General features: G+C 43.9%; 1 protein-coding gene across 3 annotated transcripts in view; it reads right to left on the bottom strand.

The window, feature by feature from the left end:
• Positions 1-24,049, bottom strand: part of INSC (INSC spindle orientation adaptor protein) — a 278,332-nt gene that overhangs the window by 198,461 nt on the left and 55,822 nt on the right. For all 3 annotated transcript variants that reach the window (XM_025186251.3, XM_075928031.2, XM_075928027.2), the window contains exon 2: positions 1,441-1,505. The gene's annotated coding sequence lies outside the window, so the exon portion shown is untranslated. The remainder of the gene's footprint in view (positions 1-1,440; positions 1,506-24,049) is intronic.

Below are 24,049 nucleotides of genomic sequence, written 5' to 3'. Positions count from 1 at the left end.
CTACCTGCAAAGTATAAAGAATAGGAATGTCACTGCATGCCCCTACAGAAAGGGAATCATCTGTAATCAGAAGATTTCAGCTCACTTAATGCCAGCTGCTGTTATTCACCTATGCTGTCTGAAGGACATCCTGCTTGATTACATTGAGATTCCTCTAAGCCAGAGGTGGGCAATAAGCCAGATGTGACTTGCCAGGATTAGCCACTATCAGGTCACAGGTGCTTTATTTACCTGAGCCTCTGCAGGTATGGCTGCTTGAAGCTCCTGTTGGTTGTGGATTGCCGTTTCCAGCTAGTGAGAGCTGTGGGAAGCAGTGTCCTGCTCTACACTATTCCCACAGCTCCCAGTGGCTGGGAACAGCGATCCATGGCCAACGGGGGCTTCAATTGGCCATTCCCAGGGAGGTAAATAAAGCTCTGGCAGACCACCAAGGGCTCACCCTGCTGAGCTGCATCCAGACAGCTGGCCAGTTATTGCCCACCACTCCTCTAAGCATTCTGAAAATGATCTGACATTTAGGAGGATTTTTTAAAAGATGAAAAATACTATATTAAATTCAGGTCACAATCTCCATCTGCTCCTCATGCACCACCCACCACAGACCTTATTGGAAGGATTACATAGCATTGCATGGTAAACAGTGTTGGCATTTTAAAAATATTTGCAAGCTATCACTAATGTTTTCATTTTGCAGAGTTAATATCCAATTGCTCCTTTTTGACATTCACTTAAAAACTCTTGAAACTAGTCTCAGGCCAAGAACTGACACAGCCACAGACACCTGAAACTTAATGGGGTAAGTAACACAAGCTGGAGGGCTAAAAGCAGTTTCCTGTGCCACTAGAACAGGTTTTTGCATCCAGCAATAAACTCCAGTGCCTGTGATTGGTGGTTTTATTTATTCTTGTAAGTGTGGAAATGGGAGGAAAAGAAAAAAAACCAGAGACCTTCTTCATAAGTTAATAAGGAAGAAAACATACAATCTGTGTCAAAAGTTACTGTCTGCTAATAAGACATTTCAGCTGAATACAGAGGAATCAGATTTAATGAAAGAGGAAACCAGTTCAGTCAAAACACTGAAGAGTCTGTAATGAGAGGATCCAACGTTCAAAATCTTAGTTCATGGCCTAGGAAATAAAAATGAGAGCTGCCTTCAATACTGATGTGATGCTTTTTTTAGTTGTAAGAGGTCATCACCTGCAGTGCTTCCTACCATAAAAGATGCCAGACATAGTTGAGCCAAATAATGCCAGGTTCATATAAATAAACTAGGTAGCCATTTGTTAAACTAAACCAAACACATAGCTGTATTTTCCAGTGCAGGTTCCAACATATAAGAAAGTAAAAATCATGAGTCAGCCCCTTCCCCCTGCTAAAAAATCATGAGTGCATTAAAAATTGTAAGAGTGTTAAGGAGAATATTAATGTTAAAAACATTACCTTTGGTTTTTTAGCCTTTATGGTGCACTGTGGTCATGCTTTCAAGCTTTTTTCAAGCTCTCATTCTGGAAAAAAAAATATTAAGTGAGAAAGAGAAGCTCAGATTCTTGCCTAATCAAGTTTCTCCAGGAGCTGGAGCATTAAAATAAAAACACCAAATGCTGCAAGATATATGACTAAATTTTGAGTCCATAACATTGGGTTCATCAGGAGTTATAGCTTTGTCTATTTGCTACACCGCTAATCCAGTGCATTTGGACTTTTGAATTTTTTTCGCACCACAAAGTTTTAAAATTTAGTTTTATAAAAACTGCAGTAGCCAACTGAAGAAATATATATTATATATATATATATATATATATTCCAACATTTCGAGGTTCCTTTAGCATTATCTGTTTCCATATTCACTTCTACGGGCATAAAGTGGTCATACTGCATACTTACAAAGAAACCAAGATTATATTCGAACTGGCTGACAAAAATCAAACACCCCCTAAGCATGCTTTACAGGAAGCCATTTTAAAATGTGAAATAGCATAATGAGTGGAGTGTTACAGAAAGTCATTCTTTTCAATTGGGAAAAGCTTGACAATTCACAGACATCCAAAGGCAGAGTAAGGACCAAAAAAAAGCAGACTAGATAAGTGAATCTGCTTGAGAACATATGGCTGCAAATGTATGAACCCAGAGAAAACAAATATTTTTCAATGCTGTTTTTATTTCTTGGTCATTTCATTTATTAATTAACCTTCAGAGAGCTTGAATGGAAAACTGCCCTTTCCTAATTGTTATAACTCATATTTTATATAAGGTCAAGAAATAAAGAAAAGGTGACTGCATTTATATTTTTAAGTCCCTGCCAAAGGGTTAGAGCCTCAGGCCCTTAAAAATATAAACGAAGTCACCTTACACTTTATATAAGGTCAAGGAATAAAGAAGAACGATAACAATTAGGAAAGGTCCGTTTTCCTTATAAGCTCTCTGCCAAAGGTTTGGCTCCTCAAGTATCCCACTTTCTCTGTCCTTCTCAAGGTAGTGCAGAGGGACCTTATCTACCAGCTTGTTAAATTTGTTAAAGTCTGCTTTTTTTTAAGTCCATTGTCTTTATTCTGCTGCTTTCACTCCATCCTCTCCTTAGAATATGAAGTAATAATTTCATGATTATTTTCACTTCCACCCAAAATTATTATGGAATATTTAAGAGGATAGTTGCAAATAACAAGGTTCATAATGTGACTCACTCCTAACTAACAAGACAACTCATCTAAGTTGTCTTGCTGATTCTATAGCATCTCTAGAGAACAAAAAATACCGGAATAAAAGAAACCCACAACCTTTGGTCCTAGTTTCAAGACAAAAAAAAAAAAATCAGAAGTGTAAGTGATTAAATCTAGAAGTCATCATTTCAATATTACTTAGTTCTCATTAGTGCAAAATTTCCATGGGCTTAAATGTATTTTGTCTCACTAAAAGTTTTAGGATTTGACCCATTATACATATGGGACTGGTAATTTCAGCTCTCACGTGATATTTCTTGTCCTTATTGATTTGTTTTTAATCCAGAAACAGAGAGCTAGGATCTGTATAGACTGACAAGAAAGAGGATGTCCTTAAACTGCAGAAAATATTAAAGTTACTGCAGTGGTAAACGAAAATCAGTTCTGAGAGTCAGCCATCTAACTGTCCATTAAGATAGCAAAAACTGATTCTTCTTTTAAATTAAAAAGCCTTCTAAAGGAGAACCAAAGAAAGCAGTAAGCATTACTCATGGTGCAGCTACTAGGCAGAGCTTTTGACTCATGACTCATCCAATAAATGTAAAAGCATCTCAAAGGCAGAATCTGGAGAGTTTCCGCTGAAAAACAAAAATCATATTAACCAGGAGAAAGGGGGAAAATAAGATAGCTACAGAAAACATGGGTCAGTAGTTAGACCTAAAGACTGAGAATAAGTAGACCTCGAGCTCTATTCCTAGTTTTGACTCTAATTTATTGTGTGGCCTTGAGCAAGTTACTTAACCTTTCTCTGTGCTACTGCACTAAATTAAGAATTCTATTTCTCACCACCCAGCTGACATAGTAGTATTGCATATCATAGCTAAGAGAATAGTTCATTATCTTTTCCCCCTAAATTTAATCTTTTTTTCTAGTTACAGGAAGTCAAACAGTTTAACATGAAAAATTTAAAAAACAACAAATAGTCTGGTAGCACTTTAAAGACTAACAAAACATGAATATGGTATCATGAGCTTTCGTGGGCACCGCCCACTTCTTCAGATGACCAGAGTGTTGGAAGTCCAGAATCAAGAATAAATAAGGGAAGGAGGAAGGGAGAGGGGAGGAAAAAATTGGAGTGAGGGGGGAAGAGGACATTGGGTAGATAAGTTTCAAAGGGATAGCCTAGCTAGTCTGTAACAGGAAAACCTTAAAAAACAAATAGTCTATTAGCATCTCAAAGACTGATAAGAACCATTAGCTTGCACTAGCAAAGGAAGAGTACTAACACCAGATTCTACACGGACATCAAGAACCATTGGCACCTTCACTGATCTGAAGAAGTGGGTCTACCCCACAAAAGCTCATCACCTACCTTGTTGGTCTTTAAAGTGTTACATGACTACTTTTTTTGTATTACCAAAATCAGACTAACATGGCTACCTCTCTGTTACTATTCTTCATTGTTTGGTTGGTTGATAACATGTGAGCCATCCAATATCGCGATTTAGACCATTTGCATGAGAGTTAAACTCGAGATTGAAGTGGAGTTCCAATCCTTCTCTGTGTACAAGAGGCCTCCCAAGATGCGACTGCCCGAATTCTGACCCCCCACATTTACAACCATTTTTGTAAGTGCGGAAGAAGCTGGAAACTCTCGATTTATGTTCGTGGCCCACATTTATGATGGTGGATAGGGCCTATTGTAATGCAGGTTCAAGTTACGACGCCCCTGACTTGCAATGCTTCCTCTGGGATCAATCACATCACAAGTCGGGGGCCTCCTGTATTTGGCTTGTAGAATTGGTCTGAAACAAAACAGCAACTTGTAGATCCCTTAATGAGTGTCCAGGGAGATTAAAGTGTTCCCTAACAGGTTTTTGTGTGTTGCCTTTTCGGATATCTGATTTGTGTCCTTTAATTCTTTCTTGTCATTTAATGTGATTCATTCCTTGTTTGAAGTTGAATTAAGTTTTAATGCAAAATTAGAAGAGTAAGAAACAGGAGATGCAATGATCAATGGTATGGGAGAACTTACTTTTGAAGAAAGACTGAAAAAAAGTGGATTGTTTACTGCAGAAACAAGACAAATGAGAGAACATGATAAAGCTATATTAAATAATGAAAGAAGGTAAATCCAGAGCTTCAGTTCTCCTTGTCTTGTAACAAACTAATAAGGACTCATTTGAATTTAATTAATGGGTGGCAAATTCCAAACTGATAAAAGGAAATGCTTTTTCACACAGTGTGTAATTAGACATGGAACTCATTGCCACAGGATGTTATTGAGGCTAAGAATTTAGCAGGAGTCAAAATGGAACATTTACATGTTGTCTTATGGTTTATCAGAATTTGAAAGTGAAATTTGAGTGGAGTTCTTTAATAATTTTGACCTAGGGGAAATCTGGGCAAATCATTCAGAATTTTGTTCAACTCATGCTGCTCCTGCTTAGTTTCCTAGGAGAATACCGTACTAAGTTTCCTACACCCAGTCCTAGCTGAAAATACCATAAGAATAGCCTCTCATATTTGCACTGGTAACCAGAAGCCTGGTTTTGGAGGAGCAGGGAAAGCAATTCTGACCTCCCATAAAGCAACTGCATATCTTGCCACTGATTTCTATAGGAGCTGACTAGGATTCAAAACTCCTCGTATTGTAAAAGTTAAGTAATTGACTGGGACCTGTCTTATATTAGGTTCTTTCAGGCATACAAGCATAACCTGAAATTTTGCAGATAATTAGTCTGTTAGATACCCATAAAAGTCAAGATAAGATATTTTATTACATGCACATCTCTTCTTACTGAGAGGTCCCAGCCAATATTAGTCAGCACCAGTAACTGTTTACAAGTATAAGAGTGCTTTAGCCTGTGAGGAAGGAAGGTAATAAGAGAAATCCAAGACACTGTGACACCTCCAATCAGATCATATAAATTGTATTCTTTTGTTCATTAAAAAACTTTGAAATAAAGATGCCATATTTTAAGTGAGTTCTGGATTCCCTTTTGGTGAGAGAGTATGCAATTTACAAGAAAAGAGGATTTGAAGTTTTAAGTGCTTCTGACTTAATTCAGCATGCTGTATTGATGGTCCCATTTAGATGAATCCATTTTAGACCCTCTAACGCATTAAAGCCATGACTTATTCACATCCATTTGGCTAATGATTTCACTACTGTTCAAAGTAAATGACAGCTATTTACAGTAAATTATTCAATTAGATGGAAGGAAGCACAGTATTTATTTTATATTGCTTGACATGGCAAAACAGAAGTATGTAAGAAACTAGGTGGAGATTTTAATCTTTCAGAATCAATTGTTTAATCCATAGCAGAAAAAAATAGACTCCAACAGTTGTCAGCATCAGATTATTACTGTAAACACTGTGTAAGACACTGAAATGTTGTGACTTCTATTTATCTACTCCATAAATAAGATACAAAACATGTTCTAATAATTGTCTCACATAATTGCTTTTTAAAGTATGCTTATGATAAAGATAAATGCATAGATGTTCCAGAGACTTTAAATCCTAGTATTTTAGGACTCCAAGTTCCATTTTCATACATAGCAGACACTTAGCAGCTTATATTCTATTGATTTTCAGGGAGAAAAGACCGTTTTAAATTTTCTACATCACTTTGGAAAATGAAACTAAGGCTAAATCATTTGGGCACTTTTTAAAGTATTACCCTGTAAAAAAGAAAAAAAGATTTCCTCTGTGAAATCTCAGAAGAGGTCAACTTTATTTGGCTCAAAAATCAAGGTGATTGCAGGGGGAAAAAAACCAAAAACCTCTGAAGAAAGAAGAAAATTTCTGAAAAAGTTCTAAATCATTTTGTCATTAAAAGCAAAGCCGCAGAGGCTGGGTCAGGACTTCAGACACTGAGCAAGGGATAATGTCAGTCACCATTCTTCCCTTTTTTCCTTCTGGGGTGGGTGACGGTGGTGCCAGTAAACTGCAATTCAGCAACTGTGTCCAGCAAGAAAAGAGGCTAGAATCAAGGCTCTGCTCATTCCCTTCTTTCACACACTTGCTCCATAGGAGAGAACAAGGGAGGAGTAGCCCTGCCTATTTATTCTTCTACACCAGGATCCAAAATGGTCCCCTGCAGCTACAACCAGGCTATGTCAACACTGGCCCCTTCTTCGGAAGAGGCATGCTAATTTCTAACTTTGGAATAGGGAAATCCGCGGGGGATTTAAATATCCCCCACGGGATTTAAATAAACATGGCCGCCGCTTTTTTTCCGGCTTGGGGAAAAGCCGGAAAAGAGCATCCAGACTGGCGCGATCCTCCGGAATAAAGCCCTTTTCTGGAGGATCTCTTATTCCTACTTGCAAGAAAAGGGCTTTATTCCGGAGGATCGCGCCAGTCTGGACGCTCTTTTCCGGCTTTTCCCCAAGCCGGAAAAAAAGCGGCGGCCATGTTTATTTAAATCCCGCGGGGGATATTTAAATCCCCCGCGGATTTCCCTATTCCAAAGTTAGAAATTAGCATGCCTCTTCCAAAGAAGGGGCCAGTCTAGACATAGCCCAGGGTTTTTACTCCCTTTGCAGACATTTATTCCAAGTCAGCATCCAACCACTGGAGCTTCAGAGGGAGGGGTGAAGGAAATCTGCTTTCCACGATGTAACAGTCACACAAAATAAATTAGGATAGCAAATGTTGGACTATTTCTGCATTCATACTGATTAAGAGGGAAACATTAAGTCCAAGCCAAGCATGAATGCTTCTTAGGGTGGAGGGCTGTAGATTGGGACCAGTTCAAGCCTGTACACAGGAATTTCTGTGGGGGAGGTGTGAGCCGTGGAAGCCTCCCCCATGGCCCTGCCTCTGCTCAGGGGAGGGGAGATCAGCCTGAGCACAGGGGGTGGAAGCATGGGGCAATGCGCCACCCCAGCCTCACATTTACTTGAAGGACCAAGGGAGGGGGGTGCATTTGCACTCTTCGCACCTCCCCTGCATATGGGCCTACATATGGAAGAACACTTTGCCTTTGGCTAAACTGCCAATACACTTAATTTTTCTTTAGGAATCAGGCCAACTTCAGCAACAGCATAAACAGGCACAATTCCCATTGAGTTAATGGGAGTTGCACCTGTTTATGCCGGAAAAAATGAAAATGTGTCCAGTGACTAGGGGCAACAGACCACAAAACTACTATGGTATCTGGATTCATTCACCAGTCTGAATGAAGTGATAAACCACACAAACCCTGGGCTGTTTAATTTCTCTATCTACTTCATTTTATTTTTCCAATAGGGCCATGATGGTGGAGCACTAATATCTTTGGTGGGCATATACACGTGCAAGTAGAGCTACTCATTTCAATGGGACTATTTGTACAAGCAACTGGTCACCAAGGTAAGTAAGGGCTCCACAGTCCAGTTATCCATAATGATATTTAACTTCATCCTGGGTTGTACTACTGTGAATTGTGCTAGCGTTTTGTTGCTCTGAGTGGCAGAATGAGTCCAAAACTGCTTGTCACAGTGTTCACTAAACAAATGGGCTCCCAGTCTTTCCCTTTTGTTCCGAAAATTACTTTGGACCTGAATAGTCCCCAAATATTTATTTTTGGTTGATAGCCTATTTTGTTTTCTTGATTTTTCCTTCTAGGGAGGATTTCTCATTCTAGTCTAGTCTCTACCAGAAGCAATGAGTTCAGTTTAGAGCCCCAGGACACATGATCCTCGGCTAGTGTAAACCAGCCTAGGACATTTACATTAGTTGAGGATCTGGTGCTCAATTATCATCTCCAGAATTTCAAAAGCTCCTCATTTTCAAGTACATCCCTTACAAGACCATAACAAAATGCACTGTTCCTCCAATCTGTGAAGCAGCTTTCTCCAATTATGCTGTCCTTGTTCTTTTTAGTATCCTGAGACTAAACATGTCCTATATCTGATGACATTTCTGTTAGTACATAAGTGGTTTGAGTTAACATTTTTTAAGTTTGACAATGCTTTGACGTTTTCTCCAGTTACTGTTTATATTAAGCTACCTGCTTGGCAGGCATTCAGGTTGAGCCAAACAACAAACCCATTCTTCATCGGGTAACATTTTCATAACATGTACATTTTTAGTGCTGTACAGGAAATCGAACACACCACAGACATAAGTCAGCCTTAGACTTGGCTTCAGATTTGTAATTATTTAATTCACACCAAAATTGCATCCAATGATTAACATTTGATTTTCCTTATTTTGAAAGTGCCCCACATGTCCAAGGGGCTTACGGTCAGGGAAAGGTGAGCAAAATAGGGTCCATGAGGAGCCTGGTCTTGAGGACCCCTCCAGAGTAGGGATGTAATAGTGTAGTCAACTAACCAATAAGCAAAAGCTTATAGGTTAATGCTATAGACTACACGCATGTCCCCTTCCCCACCCCACCAGTAAATTTTTTAGCAGGCTGGCCAGGAGACTGTCTCAGTCCTGGCTTATGATGGGTCTGGGACCTACCCCCACTGCAGCTCTGCATTTAAACTGAGATTAGGAGGTAGGCGAGCAGGCAGCCCAGGCTCAGTTCTGGCTCATGCTGGGTCCAGGAGCTCAGATACCACCGCACCACAGACAGAGGCTGCAGCCACCCCTATATCAGAGGCAACAGCATGGGGTGACAGGCAGTCAGTCTGTGACGGGAGCTGGTTTTTAAACGGGCTCCCTTTGTGGACCAGCTCCTGCCTGGCACCCAGCACTGTTGCCTCTGATATAGGGGTGGCAGCGCAAAGTGACAGGGGTTCCTTGGGAGGGGGGCTGGAGCGCACTGGCTGCCGGTCCCACCCCTGGGTACTATAGAATAGTCAAGTAACCAATAAGAAGTCATGAGGTTACTTGACTATTCAATTAACTGATATTTAACATCCCTACTCCAGATTCCTGTGAGGCTTTTCTTAAGAGAAGTGACTAACAATCAATAAAGACAATATGATAGAAACTGTATCTGTACCCAAAATGAGTCTTAGCTTGCAGTGAAACACAGAGCCAAACAAGCATCAAAAAGTTAACCTTTCAACTCACCTTTCATCAGAAAAGAATCAAGGGTTTTTTTAAATCAATTTTGGAATTTGTTGTTTTAATGAAGTACAGGCAGTCCCCGGGTTACGTACAAGATAGGGACTATAGGCTTGTTCTTAAGTTGAATTTGTACGTAACTCGGAACTGGCTCCAGATTCAGCTGCTGATGCTGAAACTGACCAGGGGCTGACTACAGGAAGCCGGAGGCAGAGTTGCTCTGCCCCCAGCTTCCTGGAATCAGTCGCTGATCAGTTTCAACAGCGGCTGAATCTGGAGCCTGGGACAGAACAGCTGGGGCGCTGCCGGGTAGGTCCCCCCAGGACCAACCCGGCAGCACCCCAGCTGCTCTATACACCAGGCGTCCACAACAAAAGCCTGGTCTGCTGGGGGGGGGCGCACTAGCTGCACCCCCCAGCAGACCAGGGACACCCCGAGCAAAGCCGCAGAGGCGGCGGGGTCCCACGCCTCCAAGGCTTTGCTCCGGAGCAAAGCCGCAGAGGCGCGAGACCCCGCCGCCTCTGCGGCTTTGCTCGGGGTGTCCCTGGTCTGCTGGGGACCCCTCCCAGCAGACCAGGGACACCCCGAGCAAACCAGGGACACCCGGAGCAAAGCCGCAGAGGTGGCGGGGTCTCGCGCCTCTGCGGCTTTGCTCCAGAGTAAAGCCTTGGAGGCGCGGGACCCCGCTGCCTCTGCGGCTTTGCTCGGGGTGTCCCTGGTCTGCTGGGGACCCCCCCCAGCAGACCAGGGACACCCGGAGCAGCTTTTCTCGCCCCGGAGGATGCGGGCGGCGGGACCACTGTGTCTCTGGGTGGTCCCGCCGCCCGCGAGTTCTGGGGCGAGAAAAGCCCCGTTCGTAAGTGCGGATCCGACATAAGTCGGATCCGCGTAACTCGGGGACTACCTGTATAAGATTTCCTACCATTCACCAGTCCCATTATCACAAACTGTCTCCCAAAGCTTGGCTCTTTCTGGGTTTTCCCTTCAGGTCCTCTCTGTACAGACCTGTACTCCCTGCAGTTGAGCTCTGGCCATGCTCCTCACAGCATGTGCCCCAATGCTAGGAGCAGGTTTGTGCATCTCAACTCTGTGCCACTGAGGGATTCCCCTATGCTGAGCAATTCTTCAGTTGGCCAATTACTCTGTCTTTCTAGCTATGTTATGGCACAATATTTTGGCTGAGAACCTAGCCAATAATACAGCATGTGAACATTTTCCAAAAAACCCACACAGGTATAGCTGTTTGGAAAGATTAGATTGTAAAATAACCCGATCTTTGCCCGGCTCTAGGAGGGGGAAATGTAGAGTTCAGTCCTTTTAGAGCATGTGGCAAAGCACTTATCTCCATTTCCCACTACTAAAATTGAAACATGACTTCTTATCTATCCTACTTTAAAGAGAATTAAGGCATAAGTAATCAATGTTTGTGAAACACTAACATTCTCAGCTGAAAGGTTCAATAACAAAGAATGATTACATTATTTCCCCCATTCTATGTGGGTATGTAACTAATGTTCTTATTAAAAATAGTGGAGGCAGATAGGCTGATGCACCCATGTCACCTAGAGACTCCCTTGTTGATTTTTAGCACAATCTGCTGACTATAATAGAGTCAAGCTCTACTTGTTCTGATAAGAATCTTGTGGAAAAAAATCTTAATTGATTTTTTCTCTAGCTTTCATAACACTGAGGCACAGGGCAAAGCTCCTATGTCTGTATAATAGGAGGTCTCTAGTTGTACAATACTGCCTGTCCCAACTATCTTCCTAATTTACTAAGTGACTGGGTCTTGTTATATTTAGTTGCCAAATTACAGAAAGAACATTAATGGAAAACATCATCATCGTTATGAAGACACGCTACAGGCACCAATGGATTCTCTGTCCAGAGTTAGTAAACTGTTCTCTCTCGACATAAGTGTGAAGAAAACTGTTGTGTTTGTTCAAGGTGTATCTCAACCACCCAAGGTCATTCTGAATCCTTTAGAGGTGGTTCAATAATTCATAGAATCATGGAACTGGAAGAGACCTCAGAAGGTCATCAAGTCCAGCCCCCTGCTCTAGGCAGGACCAATTCCAACTAAATCAACCCGGCCAGGGCTTTGTCAAGCCGAGACTTAAACACCTCTAGGGATGGAGACTCCACTACTTCCCTAGGTAACCCATTCCAGTGCTTCACCACCCTCCTAGTGAAATAGTTTTTCCTAATATCCAACCTGGACCTCTCCCAGCACAACTTGAGACCATTGCTCCTTGTTCTACCATCTGTCACTACTGAGAACAGCCTCTCTCCATCCTCTTTGGAACTTCCCTTCAGGAAGTTGAAGGCTGCTATCAAATCCCCCCTCACTCTTTGCTTCTGCAGACTAAACAGACCCAAGTCCCTCAGCCTCTCCTCATAAGTCATATGCTCCAGCCCCCTAATCATTTTGGTTGCCCTCCGCTGGACCCTCTCCAATGCATCCACATCCTTTTCGTAGTGGGGGGCCCAGAACTGGACACAATACTCCAGATGTGGCCTCACCAAAGCCGAATAAAGGGGAATAATGACATCTCTGGATCTGCTGGCAATGCTCCTCTTAATGCAACCTAATATGCCATTAGCCTTCTTGGCTACAAGGGCACACTGTTGACTCATATCCAGCTTCTCATCCACTGTAACCCCCAGGTCCCTTTCTGCAGAACTACTACTTAACCGGTTGGTCCCCAGCTTGTAACTATGCTTGGGATTCTTCCGTCCCACGTGCAGGACTCTACACTTGTTCTTGTTGAACCTCATCAGATTTTTTGTGGCCCAATCCTCCAATTTGTCTAAGTCACTCTGGACCCTATCTCTGCCCTTAAGCGTATCTACCTCTCCCCCCAGCTTAGTGTCATCCGCAAACTTGCTGAGGGTGCAATCCATCCCCTCATCCAGGTCATTAATAAAGATATTGAACAAAACCGGTCCTAGAACCGAACTTTGGGGCACTCCACTAGAAACCGACTGCCATCCTGACATCGAGCCGTTGATCACTACCCACTGGGCCCGGCCTTCTAGCCATTTTTCTATCCATCTTACCGTCCATTTATCCAATCCACATTCCCTTAACTTGCTGGCAAGAATATTGAGGGAGACCATATCAAAAGCCTTGCTAAAGTCAAGGTATATAACATCCACTGACTTCCCCATGTCCACCGAGCCAGTTACCTCATCATAGAAGCTAATCAGATTGGTCAGGCACAACTTGCCCTTTGTGAATCCTTGCTGACTATTCCTAATCACTTTCTCATCCAAGTGCCTCAAAATGGATTCCTTAAGGATCCCTTCCATGATTTTTCCAGGAACCGAGGTAAGACTGATCGTCCTTCTTCCCTTTTTTGAAGATGGGCACTACATTTGCCTTTTTCCAATCATCTGGGATTTCTCCCGATCTCCACGACTTTTCAAAGATAATAGCCAAAGGCTCCTCAATGACATTTGCCAACTCCCTCAGTACCCTCGGATGCACTAAGTCCGGACCCATGGATTTATGTACGTTTAGCTTTTCTAAATAGTTCCTAACCTGTTCTTTACCCACCATGGGCTGTCCATCTTCATCCCATCTTGCGTCATTTAGCGCAGAAGTCCAGGAGCCAACCTTGTCCATGAATACAGAGGCAAAAAAAGCATTGAGTACTTCAGCTTTCCCCACATCATCTGTCACTAGGTTACCTCCTTCACCCTCTCTGATCACCTTCTTCTTGTTAACATGCCTGTAGAAACCTTTCTTGTTATCCTTCACATCCTTAGCCACTCGCAATTCCATTTGCGCTTTCGCCTTCCTGATAACCCCCCAGCACTCTCGAGCTATACCTTTAAACTCCTCTCTGGTCATTTGTCCAAGTGTCCACTTTTTGTAAGCTTCCTTTTTGTGCTTAAGTTCACCAAGGATTTCCCCTGTAAGCCAGTCCGGTCTCCTACCATGTTTGCCTCTCTTGCTACGCGTCGGGATGGTTTCTTTCTGTGCCTTCAATAAGGCTTCTTTAAAATACTGCCAGCTGTCTTGGACTCCTTTCCCCTTCATGTTAGCATCCCATGGTATTCTGCCCATCAGATCTCTGGGGGAGTCAAAATCTGCTTTTCTGAAGTCCTTCATGTTAGCATCCCAGGGGATTCTGCCCATCAGATTTCTGAGGGTATGTCTACACTACAATGTTAATTCGAACTAAGCTAATTCGAACTAACGGATCCAGACTAAAAAACTAGTTCGAATTAGCGTTTTGCTAATTTGAACTAGCATGTCCACATTAAGTGGAACCTGAACCGGGGTTAAGGATGGCCGGAAGCAGTGCCAGCAGGGCATCAGAAGAGGACTTAGAGCGTGGAGATGCTGTCTCAGGCTAGCCGAGGGCTGTGCTTAAAGGGTCCCGACCCCCACCCCAGACAGACAGTTCTCAGGGGTACCCCGCTTGCAAAGCAGTCCTGGCTTGGATTGCCCGGACTACCCACACTGGGAACATCACAGCACTCGGCCATCAGCCCAGCTGCACTTGCCGCAGGCTGCCATCTGGGGAGAGGGGGCAATTGGGGGGCTGCAGGAGAGCTTCCACCCCCAGAAGCCCGCAGAGCCACCCCAGTCCTCCCCATCGGGGGATCGTGCCCCATTCCTCCCTCACCTCCTTCCACTTACCCTTCCCTAGCCCCTCTTCTTGATGTACAAAATAAAGGACAATTGTGTTCAAAAACTGAATCTGTCTTTACTGAACAAAACTGGGGGAGACCGGGAAAAGGAGGTGGGAGAGGGCAAGAGAGAGGCTGGGAGAGGGGAGGGCAACTAAAATGATCAGGGGTTGGGAACAGGTCCCATATGAAGAGAGACTAAAGAGACTGGGACTTTTCAGCTTAGAAAAGAGGAGACGGAGGGGGGACAGGATAGAGGTCTCTAAAAGCATGAGTTGGGTGGAGAGGGTGCATAAAGAAAAGTTCTTCATTAGTTCCCATAAAGAAGGACTAGAGGACACCAAATGAAATGAATGGGTAGCAGGCTTCAAACTAGTAACAGAAAGTTCTTCTTCACAAAGAAAAGAGTCAACCTGTGGAACTCCTTGCTGCAGGAGGCTGTGAAGGCTAGAACTAGAACAGAGGTTAAAGGGAAGTGAGATCAAGTCATGGAGGCTGGGTCTATGGAGTGGTATTAGCCAGGGGGTAGGAGTGGTGTCCGTGCCCAAGCTTTGTGGAAGGTTGGAGAGGGATGGCACGAGACAAATGGCTTGGTCACTGTCTTTGGTCCATCCCCTCCACGGACCCTAGGGTTGGCCGCTGTCGGCAGACAGGCTACTGGGCTAGATGGACCTTTGGTCTGACTCAGGACGGCCATTGTAAGCTCAGGGCTCAGGGTCAGGGGTCTCACTGGACCCCTTTGATTCTCTTGCACACCTGCTCCTGGGTGGCCAGGCTGGCAGCTCTCCTGCCCTAGACGGCCACTTTCCTGTGCCTAGTGCGGAGATCGTGGATGAGGTCCACGATGTCTGCACTAGCCCAGGCGGGTGCCCGCCTCTTGCAGTCCCGGGCAAGCTCCCGGGAGCTGCCAGCCTGGTCCCGGGAAGAGGGGGAGGGCTGGGGGGCATCGGGTGGGTGGCTCGATCCGTGTCAGGTGCAGGGTCTGCTGGCTGGGTGCTGGCAGGCTTGCACCTGGCACGGGCACCGTAGCCAGCCCATGCCCCTTTAAGGGGTCCGGGGCTGGGAGGGGGGCAGAAGAGTTTCCCTGGTGTTGGCCAGAGTTGCCACCAGGGAAAGCTGGGGAGGGATAGCCTCCCACTAGTTCGAATTAAGGGGCTACACACCCCTTAATTCGAACTTGCTAGTTCAAACTAGGCTTAATCCTCGTAAAATGAGGTTTTCCTAGTTCCAACTAAGCGCTCCGTTAGTTCGAATTAAATTCAAACTAACGGAGCGCTAGTTTAGCGCCTATGAAAGTTAGTTCGAACTAACATCCGTTAGTTCGAACTAACTTTGTAATGTAGACATACCCTGAGGGAGTCAAAATCTGCTTTTTTGAAGTCCAAGATGTGTATTTTACTACTCTCTTTTCTTCCTTTGGTCAGGATCCTGAAATCTACCATCTGATGATCAGTGCTTCCCAGGTTGTCACCCACCTCCACTTCCCCTATTAGTTCCTCCCTGTTTGTGAGCAGAAGGTCAAGCTGCGCATGGCCCCTGGTCAGATCCTTCAGCACTTGTGTCAAGAAGTTATCCCCAACATTCTCCAAAAACTTCCTGGATTGCCTGTGTACTGCCGTACTGGTTTCCCAACAGATGTCTACTGTTATCTTGGGTCTACTGTCACCACAAATCTCTCTATGGACAAAGAACTGAACATCAGAATTGGGAAGGCAACCACAACATTTGGCAGACTTACGAAACAAGCATGGAACAATCCCAAACTGACATTGAAAACAAAGATACTGATATACCACGCATGTGTATTAAATGTCTTGCTTTATGGATCTGAGACCTGGACTATCTACTCATGCCAAGGGAAAAAATTGAGCAGTTTCCTCCTTTGCTGCCTTCGCAGAATCATGAATATTAAGTGGCAAGACAAAGTTTCAAATGTAGATGTCCTATCAAGAGCTGGCATACCCAGTCTCATAGCGATCCTTAACAACAGAAGACTCCGGTGGCTTGGTGATGTGAGGAGAATGAGTGACAAACGCCTTCCCAAAGAAGAACTAACAAGTGGTGAACTAACAAGTGGAGCAAGGGTAAGAGGAAGGCCAAAGTTAAGATTCAAGGATATATGTAAAAATACTATGAAAAGGTTTAACATAAATCCAAGCTCTTGGGAATCTACGTCATCAGATCGCAATACCTGGAGACAATTATTACAACAGGGCACATCATTTTTCGATAGAACCTGTGCAAGTCATGCAAAAGAACTCTGCCTCAGAAGGAAAAATTCTCAGACTCATGAAAACAGAAGTAGACTGGCATGTAGCTATTGTAATCAGCTGTGCAAATCCAATATCGGACACATAAGCCATGAAAGAAGTTGCAGATCCAGGCACAACTCATAGATTGTCACTGTCGCTGCTTACCACTGTCTCTTGAGACGAATGGGCCATATATTAATGGAAAAAGAGATGGAAAAGAGCCTTACTGGGCAATGGGGCAGAAACTCAATTCTCACTAAATTGGAGCCTAAATGTATTTCAAAAAGCCACTCTCTAGAGCAGGGCTACTCAATTTTGGATTGACGCTTAATCTTTGTATTCATGCCCGTCAGTGTGAAAGAAGATATTTGCATATATATTTTCATGTATATGCAACCACACTTAAGTTACGGCCCTCGGCATGTGCTGTGAGTATCTCTGTGGCCCCAGGGCTTCCAAAGTTGAGTAGCCCTGACTTAAACCAATGCTTAGTAAGGGGACTATGGGGGGTATCCATTTTCACATTTGCAGTCCACATTTACAAAAAAGGCACCACCATCGCCTAGAAATTCCTGCGTACGGGTCTGTAAGGGGACGGTGGGGGTGAGGAGAGGAAGGGGCTTGTGCTGAAGGCATAGGAGGGGGCTGGGACAGGAGAAGAAAGAGGAAGGCACCAAGGGGCAGGGTGGAAGAAAGACAAATGCCAGAGGGCCAAGAGGAGATAATGAGGGGAAGAGCAGGAGGAAGGGTAGAAGGGGAGGGGACAAAGTGATGCTGTGAGAGGAAAGGGGAGAGGGAGAGGGAAGGGACAATGGGAACAAGAGGGAGGTAGAGGAAGAAGGAGGACTGGGTACCGAGAGAAGCAGGGTTGAAGGGAGGGGTGAGCATGAGGAAGGCGGGAGATGGAGAAAGTCATGTGTGAGGGTGCAGAGGGGTGTGAGGAGAACTGGGGCAGAGGGTGGCGAGGGGGTGGACACCAGGGAGTAAGAGGGCAAAGGGATGCAGGTGTTGGAAGAGCAGGGGCAGTGAGGGAAAGGGGAGTCACCAGGAGGATGCAGGGGGTAAGGGAAGGTGCAGGTACCAGGGGGATTGTGAGGGTGAAGCAGAAGGGCAGACACAGGGAGGGGAGGAGAGTGACGGATACCAAGGGGCAGAGGAGGGAGGCAGGGCAGGTGGGTAGAGGGAGGTGTTAGGAGAGGGGATAGGGGCGGGCAGCTACAGATGATCAGAGTGGGGCTAGAGGAGGGGTGAGCACAGGGGAGAAGAGAAGGGCAGGTGCAGGGGTCAGAGAGGATGGGGAGGAGGCAGGTCCCAGGAGAGCTAAGGGGAGTGAGAAGGGCAGGAGCCAGGATAGCAGAGGAGGGTGAGGGGTGGGGTGGCAGAAGCTGGCACCAGGCAAGCAGTTGGGGCAAGGGGAGGGCAGGAGACATTGCAGCAGAGGAGAAAAGGGAGAGGTTAATAACTTGGGAGCCACACATCCAAACAAGTGCACACACCCTCAATATGGGTGCACAAGACAAAATTCACTTCATGCATGGATGGAAAATCTTAGAGGGAACACTGCCTACCAGCCTATGGCCATCTCAGAACACCAGCATCAGGCAATCCTACCACCGCCTCCCATCTGCACTCTCATTGCATTTAAGGCATGGCGCAGTAAGCATTTGCTGGTGCTGATAAGCCGTGCTTACTTTGTGCTAGAACTGAGCCCCAGTGCCTCTAGGCTTGGCAGCTCATAGCCCAGCCACCTCTAGGCTTGTTCCATCAGTCATAAATGTAAAAAAAACCCACACCCACACATCCACTTGAGCCCCGACACCTAATTTCTTGAGCCCTGACACTTCCTTCATTACAAATTAAGCCCTGTAGGTTAGAAGGTGCCTAATTGCACTGTGGCACTCTAGCCAGTGACTGAGCCAATCCACTCCTATCAAAACAGTGATGTTAGCATCATTCAGGCAGTTAGCATGCTAAGTGTCATTTAAAAACCCTCACAGAAAATCCCAACCCATACTGGCCTTAAGGAAGGACAAAACGTGAAGCCAATATATTTTAATTTCTCTTTAATAGTCTGGTAACTTAAAGGACAAAACGACAAAACAACTTTCCTTGTTTAATGCATGGGTTTTTTTTTTAAATGCTTACATATGGATGTTTTGTTGCTAGTTTTAGCCTTAAGCAAATTTTGACCACTAACTTAACTCCTGGGAATAAAAATAAGCCTCTGATTATTTATAGCAGATGCATGTGTGTCCTTCGTTCCTATGCGGGGGGGGGGGGAGGGAAAGTTGTTGAGCAAACATTTGTGCATTTCAATAGTTACTATATAAACACAGCCCTGTATTTTTACTCCCAAATGTCCCTATGGACTTCCTTCAAAAGGTTTGCACCTCTGGCATCTACAGACATTAATATTCCTATTAAATATGGATAGTTTTCAATGTCAGCCACTTTCCGTACAGGGCTGAGGATCCATCCAATGTTTTTAGAACTCCTCCTTCTACAACGTGGTCCATACCTGACATCTGTTCAGTGTATCGCATTTTAGCTGTCTGGAAAGGAATGTAATATATTTACACTGAGTGTAATATATTTACACTATTTTAACTGCAAAGCTCGTGTGATGGTTCGTAATTAACAGAAGCAGGCTTTCTACTAGGTAGCACAGGACTTTCTAGAAAAGAATTTACTGATCTTCCCTCTAGCATCTGAGAAGCTGTTTCGAATATTTAACTCAGCAGTTACTATTGATTTTAAACAGAGCTGAGGCGTTTCTCGATGAAGAAAAGGGTAGATGAATTTCTATGCAGAGTCCCCTTATCAGGGGCAGCAGTTGCGAGGGAGGCAAGCTCCAATTCCCTGCATGACTCAGAAGCCAGTGGATAGTGAGGAGAACTGGGGCAGCAGAAGATGGGAAAGAGGGATGCTGTAAGAAAGCGTGTGGAAGAAGGATTATTGGGGCAGAGGAATCGCAGGAGAGAAGGTGAGGGTGGCAAAGTAAGGGAGGAGAATCTGAGAGAGTTGCTGTGGATGAGGAAGAGTCAGTCTGAGGGGGAGGTTATTGTGAGGCAACAGGAAGCCTCGAAGATTGCTGAGGTGTAGGGAATCTGAAGCACTCTACCATTCCTCATTTTTAGTGACAACTCCTAGAAGCCTGGGAGAGTACTGCCTCAGGCAAGGATGGGAGCCAGCCATCTGCTTTGTTCGCAGCCTGCTGCTATTCTCCCTTGCAAAAGTCTATGGTTTAAGGAGGAGTGAGCTCCATCTCTTATTAGATCCTTTGTCTCATTTCCTGCCCCACCATGTCCCTATCCTTTGCTCCCTTCACTCCCTACCAGTAGCTGCCTCCATCTCTTTGGGGGCTTTAAGGGGAGCAGATAGAGAAGAAGCAAAAAGAGATGGCTTTGCTGTCTGAAATTAGTGCCACCATGGGCTTTGGTGTGATAACCAGTGCAGCTTTTTTCCTTGTAGCCATCGGATACCACGTCAAACATGAGACTGCCGTTGGGTATAAGCATGTATCAGGGCTACCAAATGCATCTTGTGTGAGTGTGTGACACTTTGCAAAGGCTGTGTCAAACAGTGGTGCTTCTATGTCTTTGTTGTTTGCCAGCCTCTCCCACAGAGGCCCCATATTGAAGCCATTACACTGGAGTGCCATCAGTTCTGTCCCTTTTGCCATGAGAGGAATTCACTGGAAGCTGATGCAAGTTGCTTCCTCTCATTGAAGGGAGCAATTCCTACAATTCTTCCAGGTCTTGCTGGCCCAAAGATTTTAGATCCTGAGGCCAAATCTGAAGCCATGTACTGTTGTACATAATACTGCACATAGGCTGCATGCCCTCTGCATTTTTTAAAAATCCATTAGTACAATATGTTTTAATTGGACCAAATATTCCTGTTTATTTTTAAAAAATCTTAATACTGAAACATTCATGTACCATAAATAGTCAGGCAACAGCAAGGTCTGGGACACAACAAAAATAGTTAAGAGCCGTAGAAACTCAAAAGAGAGAGAAAGAATGAGAGAGAGAGTTACAGGGCAATCGGTGGAACTCAAAGTAGTAAAAATAGAATTGTTATATTTTCCCTCCCCCATCAAGGAAATTATGCATGTGCACTGAAGGTAGTTTTAATCTTTAACTTTTATAATTCTGCTAATATACTAAGTCATCTACTGCCAATGTCAAGAATTGTTGCAGGTCTGTTTTCTGCAGTGTGGCATCCAGATTTTATCCTGTATACAACTGTAAATTATATTTTCCAGGTAGTCTAAAGCTGGCATTCCCTGTTTGCATGCACAATTTGTACTTCAATTTTCACACCAGCAAGAGGAATTGTGGACATACATTTGAGTAACTAATTTGCACCTGCAATCAGACATACAGAGAGACTCCAAAATAAGACATGCCGCATCCTTCTCCTTCTGGCAAGAAGATGAGAGAACAAACACCACATGACAGATGTTTAGTCATGTTGTTTAAACTACTGTAATGTTCTCACATACTATGGTGATGAATGTATGCAACTTATATAGAATGGAATAGAAAAGAAAAGGCCCAGCTACTTAGATTTGCTCCCAAAGGAAGTACCACTACGTGCTACTCTTGAAAATGCATTCCATAAATGTTTCAAGTTATGAGAACATGTAAGTATGAAACTAGTCCTTGTAATAAACTCTTCCATATTCCTTATGTTCACAGGTACTAGAAGCTTCACATGACGCTGGACAATAATAAACATCTATAGTTATTTTATTTGTGTTTCGGCCAACTGCCTAGAAGCAGCTTGATTTTCCTTTAGTGGGCAATCACATCCTGTTTTTCTTTGTCCTGTGCCCATGACCATATATTGAAGTCAGGGCTCTGGTCTCAGCATTTATAGGTTTCATATGGTTACCATTTCAAGGGAAACCACTTCCCTAGTATTGGCATGTTAGGTTCATTTGTCTCATTTTGCATGTGGCTGTGGGACTAGCACAGTGCTAGAGGAAATAAAGAAATCAGAGCAAAAACCTAAGTAATGCATTTCTCAAGATATTCTAGATCAAATAAGCTGGAGACCATGGGTTAATTGTTATTTTTCATATTACTGCAGGTTTTTCCTGTTATCTCTCAACATGACCATCTCAGCTGCTCAGATGGTTCTGAATGCTTGCATTTTCTGTGGGCTCAAATAAAGATTTAGATTTGGATTTCCCCAGGATTACAGCCAGTGACCATTCAGATTTAACTGCAGAGGTACAACTTAACCTTCTTTCAAACAGAGGTAAGCTTCCCTGATGCAAACAGCAGCTTTGCTTGCCTGCAGTAACTTGGAGTTTTAAACTGCTGCCCATCACTGTCATCCCAAAAGCTAGCCAATGACAGCTGTAATGTGGGCAAATCTCCAAAACATAAAGCTTTAGAGTAAGTGGCTGATATATCTGCAAAAACTGAACTTTGTTCTATTGAATAAAGATGTGTTCAGAGGTGTGGAGATTGTTTTGCCACCCCCACCACTGGAAAATGCAACTTCCTCCAGAGTACAGCAGCCACAAACTCTTTCTTCCGGTATGTGGGCTACTAAAAAAAAAAAAAGCAGAGAAACATTTCATCTAAACTGATCTGCAGTAAGTGTGGGCACATATGAAAAATAAATCAGGGCTCTCAAACTGGGGATCATAAGGTTATTACATGGGATGGGGGGGTCACGAGCAGTCCGTCTCCACCCCTAACTGTGATTTGCTTCCAGCATTTATAATGGTGTTAACTAATTAAAAATTGTTTAATTAATGGCGGGGAGGCAATTGCACTTAGAGGCTTTCCATGTGAAAGGGGTCACAGTACAAAAGTTTGAGAACTACTGTGCTAAGATGATGATCACCGTAGCAACTCTCAGATCCCTTTGCTTCTGGAGGCAAAAGGAGCAGCTGTAACTGAAATCATGTCTGTTGAATGTACTTGAGAGTATAGTATATATATACACACCTTGGCACTGAACACACAATTCTGATCACTGAAAACAAAATGACTTTAGCTATCTTAAGCATATGGAAGCAGGAATGGTCTGCCTCATCAGTTGTAATTCATATGGAAAAGAGAAATGGAAAAGGCCTAATAAAGTATGTAGTAGCAACCAATGCAAGAATACTCCAAACAATAGACTGGAATTTAAATAGTGCTTCTCAAGTTCGAGTACAGCAGAAAATCCCCTAAAAATTTTGTAGTTATCAAAAAGCCACCATAATGTAGTCCCCTTACTAAAAGGGCCTCTGTTTTATTCTGAAAAGACCCTGTGTGCTACAATCCAGACTACAATTCCCATGAGCCCTTGGGGAAAAAACAAGAAGGAAGGACTCTGGTGTGGGAGAGGGCTCTCTCTCCATGTGCATGAAGGAAAGAGGCCTAGCAGTCTGGGACTCTGCCTTGGAGTTTGGAACCGAAGGGGGAGCCAGGCTGCTGCCAAGGAGATTGATCCAGTCCAGGGGCTGTTAGAGTGCAGCTACAGACCGGGACTAGATGCCTGTTGGACCTGGGTTTTAGCAGGCTGCTTCCAATAGGCACAGCAGGTGGCAGTAAGTTCTGGGCCTTTTTGGAAAAGTGCTGCCTGGGACAGAGCTGCTGTTTAGCCTGGACCAAATCTCCACTACAGCTGCAATATCAACACGCCAACGCAAGCGTCTAGGACTGTGAGTCTAGGGGTGTGCACGCTCTGGGGTGGGGTCACTGTTAGTACAATTATTAGCTATATAAACTTCAATTCTTGTTATATGTTTTGTTAATGCTATTCATTTCTAATTCTGTTAATCCCTGTTTATTTAAGTTAAGTAAAGATTGTTTATTTTAAAGTGTTCTATTAGATGTACATGATTTTAGTTGTTCTGGAAGTAGATCCAGATTTATGTTGGAATGAGTATGTTCCTGGATGCTCTCAAGGCACACCAGTGAGTGTGTACAAGGCCAGCCAGGTGGAGGCACCGCCATTTTACATTCATTACAAACAAGGGACTGCAGCAAGGGGGTGGATAGGGCTTTCCCCCAACTAAACACCATCACCACTGGGGTGCTCAGGATCTCTTTTAGGTTAAAACATCAGGCGCCCAGGCACACCTGTGAGTGTGACCTGCTCCCCAGTAACCTGGGGAGGAAAAAGGGGGTTACAATTAGAAAACTAGGAATTTAGAACTGAGCATTAAACAGTTGAAGATTTGACTGGGAATGGCTCTCATTTCAATAAGTAAATTTCCCTTTTAAGTATTCTCATCTTCTTATCCACATCCAACCTTACTGAATTAGCTCTGATATAGCACTCCTATCTCTGCATCCCTACCATTTGGTTTTCTTTCACTTCATGCATCTGATGAAGTGACTTGCAACATTACAAAAGCTTATGCTTAATAAAATGAGTCTTTAAGGTGCCACCAGACTCTTATTTGAGCATATGCAATAAAACTTTAGTCTCTGCTAGTCCTTGGGGCTCTTTAAAAGACAGGAGGAGCTCAAC

The sequence above is a fragment of the Pelodiscus sinensis genome, chromosome 5 (genome assembly GCF_052426305.1).
Source record: "Pelodiscus sinensis isolate ZL-2025 chromosome 5, ASM5242630v1, whole genome shotgun sequence".
NCBI classification, from domain to species: domain Eukaryota; kingdom Metazoa; phylum Chordata; order Testudines; family Trionychidae; genus Pelodiscus; species Pelodiscus sinensis.
Note: the sequence above shows the minus strand (reverse complement) of the source record. Positions and strands in the feature narration are given on the sequence as shown.